The sequence below is a fragment of the Sciurus carolinensis genome, unplaced genomic scaffold, assembly GCF_902686445.1.
Source record: "Sciurus carolinensis unplaced genomic scaffold, mSciCar1.2, whole genome shotgun sequence".
In the NCBI taxonomy this organism is placed as follows: domain Eukaryota; kingdom Metazoa; phylum Chordata; class Mammalia; order Rodentia; family Sciuridae; genus Sciurus; species Sciurus carolinensis.
The window spans coordinates 274,511-288,173 of record NW_025920210.1 but is presented as its reverse complement, the minus strand read 5'-3'; positions in this window follow the sequence as shown (position 1 = coordinate 288,173).

The window sequence follows — 13,663 nt, the reverse complement described above, 5'->3', positions numbered from 1 at the left end:
CACTTGTGATGAGGGTTTTGCTTGTCCTGTCCTGAATCCAGGTTCCCTTCTCTCCTGCAAAATGACCCAAGGGAGAAGAGGTTAGAGTGGGAACTGGAGGAGGGCCACTGTCTGGTGCCGGGGAGAAGTGCGGGAAGAGGAGGGGAGCTGGGTGTTGGGACCCTCCTGAGCCCGTCACCTGCCCCTCCCCAACAGCCTCTGAGGAGGAGAGCGGCCAGGGAAGGCCCGCCCCACCCCTCCCCAGCACCAAGACCTTCGCCTTCCAGATGCAGATCCGGAGGTGCAGGGGCCTCTGGGGACAGTGGGGGTGGCGCCGGTGCCTCTGCCTGCCCCGCTGGCTCTCCACGCTCCCACCCACCCTGCCCATGCTTGGAGCTCTTCCCGGGGGTCTGGTTGCTGCCCTGCTGAGCTTGGTCCCTGCGGCCGAGTGTGGGGCCACTCAGGTCCTGCGGGTGTCTCTCCCACCCAGGGGCCGCTTCAGCGTGGTCCGGCAGTGCAGGGAGAAGGCCAGCGGGCGGGCCCTGGCCGCCAAGATCGTGCCCTACAGGCCCGAGGACAGGGCGGCGGTGCTGCAGGAGTACGAGGCACTCAAGAGGCTGCGCCACCCGCACCTGGCCCAGCTGCATGCCGCCTACCTCAGCCCCCGGCACCTGGTGCTCATCCTGGAGCTCTGCGCGGGGCCTGAGCTGCTCCCCTGCCTGGCCGAGAGGTGGGGCAGACAGTGGACGGACAGCGGGTGGATGGTGTGGGGTTCTGGGCGGGAAGGTGGGCTGCAGCCACCTCCACGCCCTTCCCAGCACCTGCTCCTCCCTGCATGCATGCCCCCGGCCCGTCCACCTGCTCCTCCCTGCATGCATGCCCCCGGCCCCTCCTGAGCCGCCTCTGCCCCCAGGACCTCCTACTCAGAGTCCGAGGTGAAGGATTACCTGTGGCAGATGCTGAGTGCCACCCAGTACCTGCACGCCCAGCACATCCTGCATCTGGACCTGAGGTCTGAAAACATGATGGTCACTGAGTACAACCTGCTCAAGGTTGTGGACCTGGGCAATGCCCAGAGCCTCAGCCAGGAGAAGGTGCTGCCCTCTGAGAACTTCAAGGACTACCTGGAGACCATGGGTGCGTGTGTGGCCACTGTGAGGGGCAGACGTGGGCACCTGACCTGGGGAGGGACAGAAGGAAGGCCCTTCCCTACCGCTCTGCCACCCACCCCAGCTCCACTGCCACCCCCAGCCTCACACCTGGGCCCACCCACCTATGCTGGTCTGTGGTGCCCACCTACCTGACCTCTCACCTGTGCCCCGCCCTCTGTGCACCCATCCATGCTCCTCCGCAGCTCCAGAGCTCCTGGAAGGCCATGGGGCTGTTCCCCAGACAGACATCTGGGCCATTGGTGTGACTGCCTTCATCATGTGAGCCCTTCAGTGTGCCTGGGGAGAGGGTGCGAGATGGGCAGGGCAGGGCCCCATCTGTTTAAGGGCGATCTCAGAGCCCCACGAATCCCTGCGGAGCCATCCAAACGTGACCGCAGAGTCCCTGTGCCCCATCGTCCTTCACCGGTCTCCGTGGAGTCCCTGCACCCAAATCCATCGAGGGTAACTGAGAGCTCCCTGCGCTTCCTGTCCACTCAGGCTGAGCGCCGAGTACCCGGTGAGCAGCGAGGGGACACGCGACCTGCAGAAGGGTCTGCGCAAGGGACTCATCCTGCTGAGCCGCTGCTACGCCGGCCTGTCAGGTGGCGCGGTGGCCTTCCTGCGCAGCGCGCTCTGCGCGCAACCCTGGTACGGAGCGCCCCGCCCCCCGGCCCCGCCCCGCCCCGCCCCGCCCCCTGGCCGGCTGACCGACCCTCCCTCTGCTCCAGGGGCCGGCCTTGCGCCTCCAGCTGCCTGCAGTGTCCCTGGTTGACCGAGGAGGGCCCAGCTGCCTCCCGGCCCGCGCCAGTGACCTTCCCCACCGCACGGCTGCGCGCCTTCGTGCGCGAGCGCGAGAAGCGGCGAGCGCTGCTGTACAAGAGGCACAACCTGGCCCAGGTGCGCTGAGCGCCAGCCCTGCAGAAGCTGTGTGTGGGGTCGCTCCGAGGGCTACACCCTCAAGCGGCCGGCCGAGCAAGACTTGCTGCAAACGCACAGACATACCAATAAAAGTGCAAATCCGACCCGAGTGTCTTCTGCCTCCCTGAGGTCCCTCCCTGTACCCCGGTGTTTGCCGCCGCCCCGCCTGCCATAGAAGGCGGGCTTGGGAACAGTTCCCTGGGAACCTGAGCACTTTCGGCCCTGCTGGGGTCGTGTGCACACACCCTCACCTGTGCGCGTTTTTGCTAGAGTGCCTTAGTTCTGCTTCATCACACGAACCCACGCTCTTGCCTGTGACCTTCCTGCCATGCACGCAACTCCGCCCGTTATACACTGCTTCAATGGCAGTTCTTGGACGACATACCAAGAGGTGGGGAGGAACTGCTGCCCAGTCCGTGAGGTCTTTACCAAGCGCGTGGCTATTGCTGGCGCAAGGCCATAGTAAAAACTGGACTGACATCCAAAAGGATGGACAAAGATGCCCCTCCTTGGATACAGGGGACTACTGGGCAGAGGGTGAGTCCACTAAGGGCTACCTCCTGCTCTTTCTCAGGGATTGCCTTGCCTCCTGAGAAAGGAAACTTTTATCAGTCAGCTTCCAGTAACCCTACAAAATGCCTGAGATAGTTGAGGTATGAGGAGATTAGACGTAGTTGGCTCACAGTGTTAGAGGATCCAGGCCATGACCAGTTGGCCACAGCACAGTGGAAAAAACCATTGAGGTCATCAGTCTGGAAACAGAAGGGGAGGAGAAGGGAGCAGAGGTCCCGCCGTCCCCTTGGAGGGCATGCCCCAATGACCTAAGGACCTCCCCCCAGCCCGAAGTCTCCACCACCTCCCAACAGCACCACCTGGAACCAAGTCCAACATGTAGGACTCTGAACACTCTCCTCTAGCAGGAGCACAGCAGGGACATCCTGGGACTGGCCTGGGGTCCTTCTCTCCCATGCAAACCTCTAACTCAATGCCAGCCGAGGCCAGGTCCCTCTGAGACAGAGCCAGGCCACCTCCCACTTCTGAATCAGCACGGTTGAAGCAGGCCCAGCACTACCGCCCAAAACAGCCACTGCCAACTGGCTGCATGGCCACCTGGGTGAGTGTGGGAGGCACCATCAGGATGGCTCGCCCTCTGACAGCCAACCAAGCACATCTGAGCTCCTCACCTGCCCTTTGGAATGACCAGCTGAGCCCCAGTCCCTTGGTTCTTTGCACACCTGCTTCCTGAGCGTCCTGAGGTTCCTGGGGTGGAGAAGGGCATTCTTCTTTGCCACAACCAAAGATAAACGGCAGCTTTGTTTCTGGGGCACTGGGCTGGAGGGCATGGACAGCCTCTTGGTCCTCAGCCAATCCCAGTGTGACCATTTCCCCTGCCTCCTCCTCCCTATCTCCAGGTCACAGTGCCCCGACCCCTGCCCTACTTCCATCCCGCCTGGTGTTCCCACTCCCACCAATGCCTAGACCCTGAGTCTGTTTCCTTACTACACCTGGGCTGGGGCACATGTGAGCAGCAGACTGACGTAGCTCACAACTTTGGAGACTGCAAGTCCAAGACCTGGTGGCCCTGTGGACCTGGCCTGTGCTCAGGGTCCCTGGCCTCCTCAGGCCACAGTGAATGTGGCCCTGTGGACCTGGCCTGTGCTCAGGGTCCCTGGCCTCCTCAGGTCACAGTGAACGTGGCCCCACGGACGTGGCCTCCTCAGGTCACAGTGAACGTGGCCCCACGGACGTGGCCTCCTCAGATCACAGTGAATGTAGCCCCACAGACGTGGCCTCCTCAGGTCACAGTGGATGTGGCCCTGTGGACCTGGCCTGTGCTCAGGGTCCCTGGCCTCCTCAGGCCACAGTGAATGTGGCCCTGTGGACCTGGCCTGTGCTCAGGGTCCCTGGCCTCCTCAGGTCACAGTGAATGAGGCCCTGTGGACCTGGCCTGTGCTCAGGGTCCCTGGCCTCCTCAGGTCACAGTGAACGTGGCCCCACGGACGTGGCCTCCTCAGATCACAGTGAATGTAGCCCCACAGACGTGGCCTCCTCAGGTCACAGTGGATGTGGCCCTGTGGACCTGGCCTGTGCTCAGGGTCCCTGGCCGCCTCAGGCCACAGTGAATGAGGCCCTGTGGACCTGGCCTGTGCTCAGGGTCCCTGGCCTCCTCAGGTCACAGTGAACGTGGCCCCACGGATGTGGCCTCCTCAGGCCACAGTGGATGGTGTGAACTGAAGGAGACTTTGAGACAGCCTTGGCGTGATTACCGAGCCCCAGCAGCGCCCGGGAAAGCATTAGGGAGGTGAGTGGCTGACTGGTGGTCTGGTTGTGGTGGAATCCACCTAACAAGGTGCCTCCGGCGCCACTGCTGCTATTACAGGTGCCTTCCATCTGAGCAGTCCCTGAGGGCACATTTGGGTGTTGTAAATCACATTCAGAAATTATATTCTGAGTCAAAAACACAAAGCAGAGTAGGAGGAAAGACAGAACTTGCCGGAACTAGAGCAGGCTGGACAGGGAGAGAGCCTGGCAGTGAGGACTCCTGCCTGTCCGCGGAGTTGCTGGGTGAGGTGCACGAGGTCAGAGCCTCAGAGCAGATCAGGTCTGCATGTCACTCCACGAACTCTCCCTGAAGGACAGACACAGCACAGCCTGGGACCCACGCATGGACGTGGTGAGGACCATCGAACCCTGCACAGCACTCGAGGCTGGCAGACCCAGAGCAAACAGGGCCACAGGCCGTCCAGGTGTCAGATTGGCCGACTCTGGGAGGGGAGCATGAGGTGGCCAGATGTCCTGACGAGACCGTCTAGGCATGCAATGATCTGCACTGCAGCAGCCCACACGGGCAGGCAGTGGCTAGAGGTGCAGTGAGCCCCCTCCAACTGCCCCCCTCACCAGCAGGGGTAGGTCCCCACTGCACTGCCTCCAACTCAGTATCCAGGAAAGACACAGGGGAGAGAATAAAAGGAGAACCTGACCCATCTACCACCCTACCAGGGGTTTCAGGCAGATCAAAAATAAATGGATTTGTACAAATACTGACAAAAATCATTGAAATACTTATGTGATAGACAGATAGGGAGTATGACCAGAAAGAAGTTTGTGCTACATGCAGAATCCCAGAGGGGTCATGATCCTCCAAAACTGAGGTGGTGCAGACGACGTGTTCTGGCCACTATAAAATGACATCAGTGGCTATCCGTGAAAGAATACACAGTCAGCAGGCTAACCACCTGGAAGTTCTAGAGAACACCATAAATGGTACCTGTGTCGAATGGGAAAATAAACTAAAAATTAACTTTAAAGACACATCTTATGGAGGAAGCAAGGAGTCTGGCAGCCAAGTTCTCTCCCCAGCTCCAGGAATTCTAGGGGAAGTGTTGGGAAAACCTCGGATTCTAGCAATATGCAGTTTTCTGGACTGAACTAATAGAAATGAGATTAGGGCAAAGCCTAGAACATCAAAAACAGACTCAAGGTTTGAAAATGTCACCACATAAATTGTTGTCACGATGTGGACCTTAGAAACAAAAAGAACTGAGAATACAAACACTTCAGCTTCTCCTGAGAGGCTAAGATCTGTAATCAACGGTCAGCGAACCTCAAAAGAGATGTGCTCATGTTCCACACATGGAGATGCTGGAAGTGGGTCAACTGGGCTGAGAGTTATAATAGTAAGATGACAAGTAGGTAGGGAGATTGACAGACAAAAAGATGAGAGAGGACAGTTAGGTGATAGATAGAAGAATGAAGATGGTGCAGAGATGGTAGATGGTGGACCACAGGAGAATGAAGATGGTGCAGAGATGGTAGATGGTGGACCACAGGAGAATGAAGATGGTGCAGAGATGGTAGATGGTGGACCACAGGTGAATGAAGATGGTGCAGACATGGTAGATGGTGGACCACAGGAGAATGAAGATGGTGCAGAGATGGTAGATGGTGGACCACAGGTGAATGAAGATGGTGCAGACATGGTAGATGGTGGACCACAGGAGAATGAAGATGGTGCAGAGATGGTAGATGGTGGACCACAGGTGAATGAAGATGGTGCAGAGATGGTAGATGGTGGACCACAGGAGAATGAAGATGGTGCAGAGATGGTAGATGGTGGACCACAGGAGAATGAAGATGGTGCAGAGATGGTAGATGGTGGACCACAGGTGAATGAAGATGGTGCAGAGATGGTAGATGGTGGACCACAGGAGAATGAAGATGGTGCAGAGATGGTAGATGGTGGACCACAGGTGAATGAAGATGGTGCAGACATGGTAGATGGTGGACCACAGGAGAATGAAGATGGCTAGAGAATGTAAAAATGAAAGAGCAAAGAGGAGGCCACTGGACCCCATGCCTGCCCCCAGGTTCCCACAGGTCCCATTCTGGTCTTTTCATCTTACCTATTTCTAGCAGAGTCACGTTGTCTTTATTTGAAGCGAGTTGTTTTTTAATCTTCGTACTATTTACAGGAATGTCTATGCACCACACTGACAATGTCAGAACACTCTGAACCTATTCATATGATAATTTTTACTGGTGAGTTTTATACCTTGCCATGGTTTCCTTTAGTTTTTAATGTGCTGCATTTATCAATTGCACACAATGCTGGGTTCAGTGTGGTGCTTTAACACCAGCGTGCAGAGTGCGCTCGGGAAGCAGCTGCCCTTGGCCACTGCCCTGTGTCCCTCAGGATCCCTGGGAGTCACTCGTCTACCTTCAGGTCAGCATGTGGTTTCAGCGTCCACCCTTGACACAGCTGTGCCGAGGTTGTTTCGATCTCATGACCTCCTCCGTCCCACTCACGTTCCTGCAGATGACAGATTCCACTCCTGTGGCACCTGATGCTCCTGATGCCACACACCTTCCTCTTTACCCTCACCATGGACGGGCTCCCCACTCACCTTGGCCCTGAGGACAGTGCTGTGGACGGCCTGAGAGCAGGTTCTCTAGAGGAGGTCCCACTGAGCCCTGGGATGCGGGCCTCACTTTGACCTCCTTGAGGAGCCTCCGCACCCCTGGGTGGCTACTGGTGTACTCCACCGACAGTGTGAAGTCCCTCTTCTCCATGGCCTCGCTAGCATGAGATACTTGCTTTTATTTTTTGATAATAGCTATTCCAACTGGTGTGAAATGCTGTCTCATGTTGTTTTGATTTGCATTTTGCTGAGGCATAGATATTATTTTTCATATATTTATTTGCCATTTGCATTTTCAATGAGAAGTGTCTACTCAGATCATTCTCCCATTTTAAAATTGGATTATTTGTTCTTTTGTTGTTAAAATTTTGAGTTCTGCATATATTTTGTATAACATTTGCCATGTTTTCTCCTTATACAGTAACATCTCTTTTAGTTGGAAGATATTTCTTTAGCATTTTTTGTAAAACATCCTCTCCTCTTTGGTCTGGGATATCTTTATCGCTCCTTCATTTCTAAAGAACAGCTTTATACATAAACATATAAAATATATAAACATGTACCTTTATATATAAATATCTTAAGATGTAAATATATAAGGAACTCAAAAAATTTAACAACAAAAAATCCAATTTAAAAATGGGTGAATGGCGGGCTGGGGCTGTGGTTCAGGGGTGGAGCACTTGCCTAGCATGTGTTGAGGCTGAAGTCTCAGCACCACATGTAAATAAGTAGAATACGGGTCCACCGACGACTAAAAAATGTTTTTAGAAATGGGTGAATGATTCAATCAGGTACTTCTCGACAAAGACACGCCCGCGGTGGATGAGGGACCCAGCGCTCGGCCCGCTCGCCGCGCTCCGGGCGCCCCCTGGCGGCAGGCCCGCGCGCACTGGAGGAGCCCAGCGGCCTGGGGCCGACGGGGTGCAGGGCTGACGGGCCGACCTCCCCGCGCCCGGGCGGCCCTGCTCTGGACCTGGGGAGGGCTCCGCTGTTCTCTGGATCGGCGCCCATCCCCGTGACCTTCTCAAGTCCTTCCCGGCGCTCGCTCCCAGCGGCACCCGGGTCCCCAGGAGCTTCCCTCGGTCCTCCCGCCCTTTTCTTTTTGTTTTGAGGATTTTCTTCAGGCATTATTGAGGGTGGTGGTGGTTCTGCTAATGAAGTCACTTGGGGTCCCTTGGTGAACGTCTTGACTCCGCCTTCCTCTCTAGGTGGGTTCTCGGCTGCAGAGTTCAGTGCTCCGGCTTTCCCTTCAGCACAGGTGAAGGCTGCCTCGACTTCCGCCTCCCTGGCCTCAGGGGAGGACTCTGCTGTCCTCTGGAAAAGAGCTGATAGTTTCCACCCGGAACGCCCTGGAGACTCGCAGGCTTGGAGGCTTGGTCTGCGGGGCGCAGAGGCCTGGCTTTAGGAAGCACTGGGTGGTGGGAGCGGAGACCTCAAGGCACGTGGGTCCGTGGGTGGCAGAGTCGGGGACTGAGCGCAGGGCCTGCTGGAGGAGCGGGTCTCGGGCTTGTCCTCTGCACGCCGCGCTCTCTCCGCCTCTGCTTCTGTGAGCTGAGAGGCCTTCTTCCACGACGCTCGGCCTCTCCTCAGGCCCAGGGCAGTGCCGATGGCCAGCTGTGGACCGAACCCTGACACCATGGCCAGGCCACACCCGCCCAGTTGTCTGGGTCAGGTATTTGGTTGCAGGCCAGAACCAGGCTGCGGCCTGGAAAGGAAGACCCAGGCCTGGGATGCCCTGTCGCACCGACACAGGCTCAGCCAGAGTCAGATGTGGGGAGAAAGGCGCTGAAACCTGGAGGGAGCAGACCCCAGGCCCTGGCCCCGTCCGCAGGAAGGAATGGAAGTGGGCAGTGAGGCGGGAGTCCTCTCATCTGACGGGTTTAGACAACCACGGACACGGCGCCAGGACTGTGAGCCGGCGTCTAACGCGACCCTTGCCATGTGTGCAGTGTGGCTGAAGAGAGGGGAGCCGGCTGGGCGGGAGAAAGGAACAGGGCCGCCTCTCCAGGCGGAACTGGTCCACAGCAGGAGGAGTGCCTGGGGACACCGCCCCACTGGCGTGAAAAGGCCCGAGGTGATCCAGAGGCCCACCAGCCATGACGGTCTCACCCACGGGCTCTGCGTCTGAGGACTCCATCCGCCATGCTCTAAAGCATCTGGAAGAAGTGGCCTTGTCCCAACCCGTCCAGGCCCGATTCTTCCCACGGTTGTCCCTCGGCAACGCGGTGGGACAGCTGTCAAGGAGCTTGTGTCCTGCTGTGTCCCCAAGATCCAGAGTCCACCACAGTGTCCAGGAGGAGGGCACAGGGTGTGTGGGCAGTCGGTACACACGGGGGACAGGGACACGTCCCAGCAGACACGGAGGGGTGACCGATACACGGAGGAGGAAGAAAAACGGAACAAACCTCAACGCTCAGGTGAAGAGAGGTCTCGACCTGAGGGGAACTGACAGATGGAGATGCGCCTGGGTGCTGGGTTCCGGAGGTCAGCACAGAGCTTAGGGTCAGGATCACAGCAGCAGGCCAGCCGAGGCGCACCGGAAGGCGGCCCGACTGCCCGGGCAGAAGGGCCCAGGGCCCGGGCTGGGCACAGGGGTCTGCGCTGCTCTTCCTGCGCTCCTGATCCTCCCTGCCCAGGCTCTCCTCGGCATGACCCATGGTGCCCGTGTCCCTGCGTCTGCCTCAGGTGTCTACGGCCCACACGGGGCAGCACAACAGCAGTGTCTGTCGGGCCTACTGTGTGGAGCAGCACCGCACTGCAGGGAGCGGAGCTGGGCAGCGGCCCTCTGCCTGCCCTGTCGCTCTGGCCCTGTGCGGGCTCCCCCCTCGCTGCGTCTGCCCTGGCTACCTCTGCTGTCCTAACCCGCCTCGCTCCTACTGCATCCTGAGAGCAACCGCTGACCGTCACCAGGAAAAGGCCGCGAGAGCCAGACGGCATTTACTTCAGGCAAAAAAGTGGCGAAGGGGGGAAGCACGAAACAAGCCCCGGAGAGTGGAGTCAAGTCCAGGCACCAGCGAAGTGCCAGGGAGTGGAGGGCGGCTCAGGCCAGCGAGGGGCGGCCCACGGGATCAGTGAAAAACGTGATTCCTAAAGGCAGAGATTGGCACTGACGAAAAGAACAGGACACACTGTGCTGTCTACAAGATGCACACACCTCAGCAATGACACACACAGGACACACTGTGGTGTCTACAAGAAACACACACCACAGCAATGACACACACAGGACACACTGTGGTGTCTACAAGATGCACACACCTCAGCAATGACACACAGGACCCACTGTGGTGTCTACAAGATGCACACACCTCAGTAGAGAACACACACAGGACACACTGTGGTGTCTACAAGATGCACACACCTCAGCAATGACACACACAGGACACACTGTGGTTTCTACAAGATGCACACACCTCAGCAATGACACACACAGGACACACTGTGGTGTATACAAGATGCACACACCTCAGCAATGACACACACAGGACACACTGTGGTGTATACAAGATGCACACACCTGAGCAATGACACACTCAGGACACACTGTGGTGTCTACAAGATGCACACACCTCAGAAATGACACACACAGGACACACTGTGGTGTCTAAAGATGCACACACCTCAGTAGATGACACACACAGGACACACTGTGGTGTCTAAAGATGCACACACCTCAGCAATGACACACACAGGACACTCTGTGGTGTCTACAAGATGCACACACCTCAGCAATGACACACACAGGACACACTGTGCTGTCTACAAGATGCACACAACTCAGCAATGACACACATAGGACACACTGTGGTGTAAACAAGATGCACACACCTCAGTAGATGACACACACAGGACCCACTGTGGTGTCTACAAGATGCACACACCTCAGTAGATGACACACACAGGACACATTGTGGTGTATACAAGATGCACACACCTCAGCAGATGACACACACAGGACACACTGTGGTGTCTACAAGATGCACACACCTCAGAAATGACACACACAGGACACACTGTGGTTACTAAAAGATGCACACACCTCAGCAAAGACACACACAGGACACACTGTGGTGTCTACAAGATGCACACACCTCAGTAGATGACACACACAGGACACACTGTGGTGTCTACAAGATGCACACACCTCAGCAGATGACACACACAGGACCCACTGTGGTGTCTATAAGATGCACACACCTCAGCAATGACACACACAAGACACACTGTGGTGTCTACAAGATGCACACACCTCAGCAATGAAACACAAAGGACACACTGTGGTGTCCACAAGATGCACACACCTCAGTAGATGACACACACGGGAACCACTGTGGTGTCTACAAGATGCACACACCTCAGTAGATGACACACATGGGACCCACTGTGGTGTATACAAGATGCACACACCTCAGCAATGACACACACGGGACACACTGTGGTGTCTACAAGATGCACACTCTCAGCAATGACACACAGGACCCACTGTGGTGTCTACAAGATGCACACACCTCAGTACATTGCACACACAGGACACACCGTGGTGTCTACAAGATGCACACACATCAGCAATGACACACACAGGACCTACTGTGGTGTCTACAAGATGCACACACCTCAGCAGATGACACACACAGGACACATTGTGGTGTGTACAAGATGCACACACCTCAGTAGAGGACACACACAGGACACACTGGGGTGTGTACAAGATGCACACACCTCAGAAGATGACACACACAGGACCCACTGTGGTGTATACAAGATGCACACACCACAGCAATGACACACACAGGACACACTGTGGTGTCCACCAGATGCACACACCTCAGCAATGACACACACAGGACACACTGTGGTGTCTACAAGATGCACATACCTCAGCAATGACACACACAGGACACACTGTGGTGTCTACAAGATGCACACACCTCAGCAATGACACACACAGGACACACTGTGCTGTCTACAAGATGTGCACACCTCAGCAATGACACACACAGGACCCACTGTGGTGTCTACAAGATGCACACACCTCAGCCATGACACACACAGGACACACTGTGCTGTCTACAAGATGCACACACCTCAGCAGATGACACACACAGGACACATTGTGGTGTCTACAATGTGCACACACCTCAGTAGAAGAAGGACACAGGACACACTGTGGTGTCTACAAGATGCACACACCTCAGTAGAAGACACACACAGGACACACTGTGGTGTCTACAAGATGCACACACCTCAGCAATGACAGACACAGGACCCACTGTGGTGTCTACAAGATGCACACACCTCAGTAGATGACACATACGAGACCCACTGTGGTGTCTACAAGATGCACACACCTCAGCAATGAACACACAGCACCCACAGTGGTGACTACAAGATGCACACACCTCAGCAATGACACACACAAGACACACTGTGGTGTCTACAAGATGCACACACCTCAGCAATGACACGCACAGGACACACTGTGGTGTATAGAAGATGCACACACCTCAGCAATGACACACACAGGACCCACTGTGGTGTCTACAAGATGCACACACCTCAGCAATGACACACAAGACACACTGTGGTGTCTACAAGATGCACATACCTCAGCAATGCCACACACAGGACCCACTGTGGTGTCTACAAGATGCACACAGCTCAGTAGATGACACACACAGGACACACTGTGGTGTCTACAAGATGCACACACCTCAGCAATGACACACACAGGACACACTGTGGTGTCTACAAGATGCACACACCTCAGCAGTGACACTCACAGCGTGGTAGTTAAAAGGACACGATACACGTGGAAAGCCCACCCTCAGACTGAACTCCGTGGACCAAGATGTTGGATGTAAGACGATGGGGATCAGCTCTCGGTGGGTGCGTGTCCCCGCGGGCTGGGCTCGGCCCTGGTCCCCGGGCTGCACTCTCCCGCCCCAGCCCAGTGTGCGCGCCTCGTAGGAGCAGCTCCTGTCTTCAGCACAGCCACTCAAGCTCAGGGGCTCTGAGCTGCATTCCTGGCTTGGCTTCCCGGTGCTCAGCTGTGTGAATGTGCTGAGGCAGGAACGGTTGCTTACACGCTGTGTTCTGTGCACAAAAATGTGACCTGAAAACTTTTCCAAGAAACAACGGAATCGTTTCAGTGACAGATGCGTGCATGCGGAAGGCACGACCGTCATAGACATACGCACACCAGAAAGAGCCTCAGCATTCATAAGGCAAAGACGCTGGAGTCAAGGAGAAAAACAGACCATTCAACGGTAAGATTCCAACGGCTCCGTGTCAACAATGACGGAATAAAAAGGTGGTGAACTGAGGAGACGGCCACCTTCCTCACTGTAGCAAGCATGTGAGACGATCATCTTCAGAGAGGAAAGGTTGAACTGGGCTTTGGTCACTTGCCCTGTTGCTCTGGGCGGTGGCAACACAGTGCACCATGGAGAGGGGCTCCGTTCACCTCATGCTCACCAGGAAGCAGAGGAAGGTGGTCCCCAGCTCCCCGGGGACCTGGCTTCCGCCTGGCACTCACCCTGTGGTGCTGGGCACTGACCCGGGGGTGTCCGATCCTCCGCAGGCCCACCTCCTGCAGGACCCCCACAGCTGCACAGGCGGGCGGCCAGGCTCCACGCAGACGCCGGATGCCCACAGCCTGTCCTGCACTGCAGATGGTCCTTGGCCGCCTCCATC